The sequence below is a fragment of the Festucalex cinctus genome, chromosome 1 (assembly GCF_051991245.1).
Source record: "Festucalex cinctus isolate MCC-2025b chromosome 1, RoL_Fcin_1.0, whole genome shotgun sequence".
Classification (NCBI taxonomy): Eukaryota; Metazoa; Chordata; class Actinopteri; order Syngnathiformes; family Syngnathidae; genus Festucalex; species Festucalex cinctus.
In genome coordinates, this window is record NC_135411.1 from 17748767 (window position 1) to 17757162 (window position 8396).

At 37.3% G+C, this 8396-nt stretch overlaps 1 long non-coding RNA gene across 1 annotated transcript; it reads left to right on the forward strand.

Annotated features, from left to right (window-relative positions):
* The first annotated feature begins 658 nt into the window (after nucleotides 1-658).
* Nucleotides 659-8058, forward strand: LOC144018107 (uncharacterized). The gene is made up of 3 exons (XR_013283337.1): nucleotides 659-786; nucleotides 5300-5408; nucleotides 7595-8058. It is a non-coding gene; the product is annotated as an uncharacterized LOC144018107 (long non-coding RNA).
* Nucleotides 8059-8396: the final 338 nt, after the last annotated feature.

Sequence of the window (8396 nt, forward strand, 5' to 3'; positions counted from 1 at the left end):
GTGTATGTATGCGTAGCTCAAAACCCAGAAATGTATTTCTAGTGCGTGTGAAAGCTTATGGTGATGAAGCCATCCTTCACAAAACGTACCTGAACACAGCACAATTGCAGTTTGAAGAGTCTCTGTCAAATTAATTGAAGCTGTTTTGTCCCCAACTGCTCTGAGGTTGGCAGCTGATGCAGAGTTTTAGCTTTGTATGAGACGCAAGCCAATTTTTCAGAATTTACTGAATGTGTTGCAACTACAAAGTGGGGAGGGACTTGAGTAATGAGGGTCAAATTTACATCACGACGACGCTGAATTCAAATCCGTTTTTGCCTTTCAAAAAGGTTAGCGCATGCAAACAGCAAACGACTCATTTTGACCATGTGAATTCATGTTGCACATTTTCATCTGGCCACTTTCTTTTTGGATTACAAAAATAAAGGAATCACATGACATAGCATTCCAAGTCGACTAAAAATCTGATAATGTAAAGCTTTGCACAGCTCGACTACTTCCTGGACTGAATACCACATTTTTGTTTCCTGTCTTTCATGAGTGGACAAACTGATTAATCCAGGTGTGTCTGGCCAATGTTGTTGTAGTTACTGAGATTAGGCACACCTGGATTAATCAGCTTGTCCACTCATGAAAGACAGGAAACAAAAATGTGGTATTCAGTCCAGGAAGTAGTCGAGCTGTGCAAAGAGCCCATTGGCATGAAATCACAACTGAATCTGAAACTGCAGCTTTTAATATGGTGAATGGAACCAAAGAGAGACTCACCTTTCCCAGACGTTGCTGGTAAGGAGTGCAGGTTAACAGTAGCCAGGTCTTATCGTCACATTTGTCAGGGACATTAATTTAAAAAAATAAAATAAAAAATAAAAAAATCCATCTCCTGAAGGCGGTGGCTTGTGGTTTGGTTGATGAACTACAAACACGATCATTTGTCGCTCAGGTGGAGGCGATGCTTTTATAGGAAAATCTTGACGGTGTTGTTTCACTCGGAGGAGAAAATGTCAAACTTATTTCCGCCGGAGGGAATTGAGAACGCCAAGTGAAAGGGTGAGTTGTAAATTGCTTGCATGGCCTTTGTAATAAATGAGGCCCATTCGAACAGCGGAGTCTTCTTTTTATGTGCGTACAATAAGAAAAGATATGTTCTTCTCTTGATTATGGGGACGTCGGCCATTATCGCTGAGTACAAACTGCACAAATAGCGCTCGTAATGTGTGCATTTTTGGGGTAATTATAGTAATTACCCAAGCAGGCTGAATATGAAAACATATATCGTGGAAACGGGAGAAGGGAAAAAGGGAGATATTAAAGCCCTTTTGCGTGCCTGGAGGCTACACATCATTTCCATCTCTTTCAAAATATCCCACTAATTGTGTTTCACAGCAAATATTCCGCCCAGCAGCACACAAAAGAGGATGTAATATATTCCCCAGTAACTATCCGTGCCCATTATACATTTATAAAGATGACCATATGGGTGAAACTCTTATGACAAAAGGAAATAGGACTTTAATGAATTGTTCTAACAGAAATATTGCCCTTTTTCAATGCATTTTTACATCTGCTTTTCTTGGTCTGATGTATTACAGTTTGTACTTTTGTCCGTCTTATCTGCCGCAATCAACAAACACTCTTTTGATCAATCAATATCAATCTGTGGGAAGGGACTGTGATTGCTTAAATAGCCACCAAAGCTTTTAGCCCAGAAGGGAGGCAAGGCCTTTATTGGAGGTTCGTCTTTATTGGAGGCCGGCTTCATCGGAGAGACGTCTGCTCGTTTAAATCCTGTTTGATGGCTATATTTGCTTACATCTCCGTGTGAACACGGCATGTTTTCTGACTGCCAAGTACAGCCGAGTACAAAGAATGTTTGTTCATGTCAATAAGTCGACGAGAGAAAAATATCAAATATTCGCTTTTTACATCAGTTGAGTTCTTGCAAGTGGGTCCATTTTAAAACATGTTCACAGTCTAACACAAAAAAGGGCCAGATAAAAAGAACCCATTATAGATATGTGAAAATGAAATTGTTGTTTTTTTAGAAATAAATATGTATTTTTTTTTTTAAATAAATTTTTGAGCAACAAAGTAGTAATCACAGGAGAATCTAGTTGCTTGTTTCTAGGGCGGGAGGCGGGGGGAGGGGGGGGGGGAGGTGAGGCCAATTCTTAATATAGTTGTAGGCTGTGCGTTTCTGAATTGTGAATGCATTTTTTTTTTTTTTTATATTTTTCAAGGTAAGTCACAAATTTTCATTGTTCCCTACTGAATAAGTAGCAATTCTAAAGTGACAGTAAGTATAATCTAGCACCATCTTGTGGTAAACCAATAATTAATTCTTTTTAAAAATACACTATTAATTTCAATAATATGCAAAACAAACATGTTCTATCACATGAACGTACATCGTCGAAAGTCCTCTGTGAGAAGTTGTCAGTAACAGTGGCAACGTAAAATGGCTGCCATCTGGCTTCAGCTGCCAGCAATTGTTAATCTATTTATATACAGTATAATGCTGCATTCGAGGATGGTCGTAAGTCGGTTGGTTTTTCCCAGTTCCGACCTGAAAGCGTTCGAGGCGAACGTAAAAAAACAAAATGGCGGATAGTCATGAATTCTGTTTTATTTTGGTCCTCAAAACTCATTTTGACCTCTTTTGCTTCATTTATAGTTTTAATCTTATATCATAAGCATTTCATACAGTTAAGTAGTTGACAGTATAATTTCATACAGGGAGATAGCGGCAATACTGTCACGTACGTTGAGTTACATGAAGTTATGTTGAATATTTATGAATGAAGAAAGCTATCTAGTTTTATACTCGAGTAAATTGTGTTTTGCCATTCAGAGTGACGTCACATTGTAGTCCGCCGGTGAAGTCGGGGTCCTTTTTTTCTTTCGACTTCGCAAGTGGAATTTCCGAGTTCAAGGGGCGTTCCCGTACACACTTCCTGGTTTTGAACTCGGAAAAGTCCGACTTCTGACCATCCTCGAATGGAGCATAAGTCCATGCTCAGGGCTCAAGTAATGACCAATCATGGCTCATATGATTTCTGTGTTTAGTCATGTGACGTTTACAAGCTTAACCCTGAGCTTTGAACTTTTTGTTTAAAACTTGTTAAACATGGCATAAATTTAAGGGGGAAACAAGCTAATATTTTTGAAAAAATATTATTTTGAATATTGTGTAAAAATGCCTCCACCTTCCATCATCAGCAGTTAAAACAAACAAAAAAAAACAAAAAAAAAACACTAAGCCCAATTAGAACACCCACAATCTTTTAATAGCATCTTGAACTTGTTTTACTTTCCTGCTATCGCTAATTGGAGCCAGTTCGTCACAAAACAACAACACGCTCGCTGCCTGCGATCAATCAGCGAAGTGTGTAGCCGTCACCGACGTTTCCCTTATTATTGTCAGCATACGAGTGTGAAAGCGTCGCCTTCCCTCGTGGGACTGAAACAAATGTGATTTGCTGCTTTGACTTGGCTGGACAGACAGGTGGCCGTGATTAATGTGCCACTTCTCTGCTCATACACGCACGCACACACCTGTGTTTTCATCCCATCCATTGATTCATAGCACTGATAAAGTGACAAGTTATTACTGGTGGACAAAAAATGGCACATTCTTTTGCGTGTTTTTATTACTTTTATTCAACCTTTTTTTTATTTTTTTTATCTGTTTTAACTCATTCAGTGCCATTGACGGCTATACACGTCAAAGATCTATTTTTACTGGGCTGGCAGTGAATGAGTTAAGAAGACAGCACAAATAATTAAAATCATAACATAACTCTTGGTTAGTCTAGAATTTAAAAGGCTACATCACTATTTCTGCAGGATACCTTCTATTTTTTTCTATGTTAAAAAAAAGTATGGTAAAAGTTAGGCACTCAATTATCACTTGAGTTGATAAGAAACACTCATCCTGTGAATAACACATGAACATTACGGAATTACAGATGCACATTAATGAAGCTGTCGATCATCATTTAAAAGTGACTCGGGCACTCTTGTGGCAAGTCAAAAGCGGTGCAGGGACTTGACGCAATCCTTATAATTAAGATACTTCATTCACAAAAAAATAAGATTACTAAGTTAACAGCCTTTTTCAATGTGTCACTCAGCTTTTAAAGTTAACATCAAGTCCTATTAAAAATGTTTATGAACAGCGTTCGGTTCTACTAAGTGGCACTTGCTTGATTGCTAGATGAAGTTGACGACCTGGACGTGGTGAGTAGTGTTCAATCACCACATACACAGAGGATGAAGTTGTGCCAGTACTTTATGCCATGTGCCACTCAGGTTTTTAACTTAAGATCACGTCCAATTAAAATGTTCTTTAAGAAACAGGAACACTTTTTACAGGGTTGACATGGTGAGGAATTTGTGTTTACTGATGATGTGTCTGTTCGCCACAAACATACCGCATAGTTCATGAATGCTGCCTCCACAATGGTGCCACTCTGGTTTTTAACAAAAGATCCAATTTTATTTCCAAAGTAGCCTTGTAATGGACGTTTTTTTTTTTTTTTTTGCCTATTTCAAAATTGTTGCTACTATATTAGGGTGACCATATTTTGTAGGGGTGTTAAACAAAATCGATTCGGCAATATATCGTGATATTACATCGCGCAATTCTCGAATCGATTCAATTGGCGGCCGAATCGAACATCCATTTTTGATGGAAAAATATTCAACAAAATGTCTTACTTAGGGTTAGGGTTCACACCTTAATCATGGAAAAATGTTATATTAATTAATGGAACGTTAAGGCTTAATATTCTATTCCAAAGCTGTTCAAATATGAAACAGATTACAACCTGTTTATTAAATACGGTGGCTCACAGTTATGACTGAAGTTTCAGATAAGTAAATAATACATTTTCATACAAATCTTACAGTATACATGTAGAAGTTTACTGGTTAAGTATTTTCTAAATTTGAGTAAAAAAAAAATTGCAAAAATCGATTACTAAATGTGTATCGGGATTAATCGGTATCGAATCGAATTGTGACCTATGAATTGTGATACGAATCGAATCGTCAGGTACTAAGCAATTCACACCCCTAATATTTTGATATCCAAAAAAAGAGCCCAGCCTCGAGATACTTATTATGATCTCTTCTGTAAAGGAGAAAATGAAAAAATACAAAATCAAAACATGACGTCATGACAAAACGTCTTTTGAAGTCTTACTTGATAAATGAATAAATAATGACCCAACATTCTAAGTCTAGCCTTTTTTGCTCCTGTGCTTTATTTGATTATTATTATTTTTTTTATGGGTAGGGTAGGAATCGAACCTACACTGTACCACATCTCCAGTTTGTGACCAAAGAGCTCATACTTTGGGCCTCCGACACAGCTAAGGATTTTATTTGAAGGATCAGGAAGTGAGGTACGTAAAAAGTTTACCCTTTTCTTGCAGTGTTTATTTTTCTGGCACCTTTCCTACCAGCATTTATTTATTTATGCATCCATCCATCTATTTTCTTGACCGCTTATTCCTCACAGGGGTCGCGGGGGGTGCTGGCGCCTAGCTCAGCTGGCTCTGGGCAGTAGGCGGGGGACACTCTGGACTGGTTGCCAGCCAATCGCAGGGCATTATTTATTTATTTATTTATTTATTTTTTGTTCGTGAAGGGCTCTGATTGGTCGCACTTTGCGTCTTTTTAAGTATTGACAGGTAAATGAGCTTGTCTCCGTCTGTTGAGTAGAAGCAAATGTGGCTAAAGCCAAAAACTGTTTCAGGATTTTTATTTTCTGGGCCTGGATTCCCCAACTCTAATTATAGCTAGTGCTTTTGAAAGTTGTTAGTTGTGTTGGAAATGCTTTTAGGTGTTGACATTGTGTTTTTGAATTGTGTGAGTTGCCTTGTGTACGAAATGTGTTATATAAAAAAATCTGCCTTGCCTCGTTGCCTTGCATATAGGCTAAATTAGCTAAATAACATGACCTGGATTAATAAATTATTTTATTAAAACCCTTGATTTGTATTTGTATTGTCTTTCTGGAAAAATATTGAAACAATGTTACCCTTGTGTTACAATTTACGTCAGGTGACAACTGGAGTTAGTCGTACTTAGCATACAAACGTTTTAGCATGCTAGCAATGAGCTAGCAAGGGAAATAGTGACTCCATGATTTACTTAGTCTTAAGTGGGGGACTCATTAGGTTAGTATTCAAGGAAATAAAGTACAGTAATCACAGCTGAAGATTTTTCAAGTGTGTATTATAATTTGTCATATGTATGTTGGTTGGCTGGCAACCAATGGGAGTTCATAAAAAAAACAAACAGAAGAAACAGCTTGGATAGGCTTCATTTTATCCTGGAGTCCCTGGACCCTAACGATGACAAGCCTGATAGAAAATGGATGAATGAATGCCTCTAAAGTTGTACACATGAATTGTTATTGAATTAAAAAATAATACGCTATCATGAATATGCTACACGTTCAACAATGAAAGATTCAAAGGTTCACCACAGAACAAGACTGAATCATTTAAATAGATTCCTTAGACCTCCATACACATCCCAAACAGAGCACTTAAGGCACATTCGCTGGTGATTCATGGACACTTGCATCATGTATGGCTGACTTCTGCTTCTCCAGACCCTGCAGTTTGATATTGAATCAGTCTGAATTAATGATGAGGCCCTGTCAGCTGCATTAGAAATACAGGCTTGACCATTGCATTTTTAATTATCCCTGAGTACTAACATATCGGGGAGCTGTCCCGCGTGTCACCGCGCATAAATCTTGGCGAGAGAGTGGAAATGACTTAATGTATTTCACACTGAAATTGAGATCAGACAAAATGTCGCACACATTTCAGCTTCTTTGTGCTACATATTCTTTGCTTTTTTTTAAGTTTCCTTAACCGTGCTGTTAAAATGAGTATTTACAGGATTTCCCGCAAATTGCGTCCAAGGGTATTTAACTCTTTGACCGCCAAAAACGTTTAATAACGATTAGGAAAATCACAACGTATCCCGCCATAAACGTTAAATGACGTCAACTGTTTTTTTTATTTTTGTTTTTATTTTTCTAAGTGCAGCGCTGCCTGGTCAATGGGTTGTGGAATCAAAAACACTAACTATGGCCAGCAGATGGAAGCAATGGATCTATTTTTGTGAACGATCAAAGCCTTTGTCGTATCAAAGTTTTTTTGTTTTTTTTTATAACGTGTGGCAGTAAAAGAGTTAAGTGCATCTTAATAAATTAGAAAATCATTAAAAAAAAAAAGTTAATTTATTTCATTAGTTCAATTCAAAAAGTGAAACTTAAATACACATTTCCTACCTAAATGCACTAATGAAAACTGATTATTATTTTTTTTAGTTGGCAAAGCTAAAGCTTTTGTATGTAATGAATATGTATTATATTTGAGTAATACATTTTGAATTAAACTACTGTCTTGTTTATACGGCAAGCGTTTTAGAAGCCATCTCATCTAGAAGTTCTGTGTCAATAAAATGTATTCATTTATTTCCATAAATTGACTTTTCCATAATATAATAATTATTGCGATGAGGAAATGGAGTTTACAACATGCACTTTACAACTATTTATGTGCTTCAGAGCTGCTGTTTTCCCAGCATTTCTGCAAAGAAATTCTGTGTGCTTCATTCAGTGCACGAGAAGAGGCAACCGATCACAATCCCCTGAGCATCTGACAGTTCCTAGCCGAGAAGAACAACCCCCATGCTGGTGCAACCTTCCTACTCACCTGAGCTCTTGGTGTGATATTTGTTCTTCTTTCAAAAGCTCAAAAGGACCCGTTTTAAAAATGTGGATGACACATAGATGGCCTTATGGAGCTGCATGGAATCCCGAAAGAGTCCTTCCAGCAGTGCATGAAGGCGTGACAGAGAAGGCGAGCAAAGTGCATTACACTCCAGGGAGATTACTTTGAATGGAAAAACTTGGAGTTTGCAGTTTGGATTTGAAATGTCTTTTGTGATGCTAGTCTTGAAACTTTTCTTTTTTTACCTTGCATACAGTATTTGTCTCCATTTGATACTATGTACTTTTGTTGTAGGTGTTCACCAGTTCACTATTAAATGACCACAAGTGAGCAATAGCATCAATGAACTTTGATAATTGCAGTTACCGAACATTAGGGGTGTTAAAAAAAAATCGATTCGGCGATATATCGCGATACTACATCGCGCGATTCTCGAATCGATTCAATAATCGGCAGAATCGATTTTTTTTTTTTTTTTTTTTTTTTTTTTTTTTTTTTTTTTTTAGGATTCACACCTTGAGCATGGAAGAATGTTATATGAACGGCACATTAAGCCTTAATATTTTTATTTTAATGCTGTTCAAATGTGAAACAGATTGCAAACTGTTTGTGTACAGTGGCTCACGGTTATAAGCC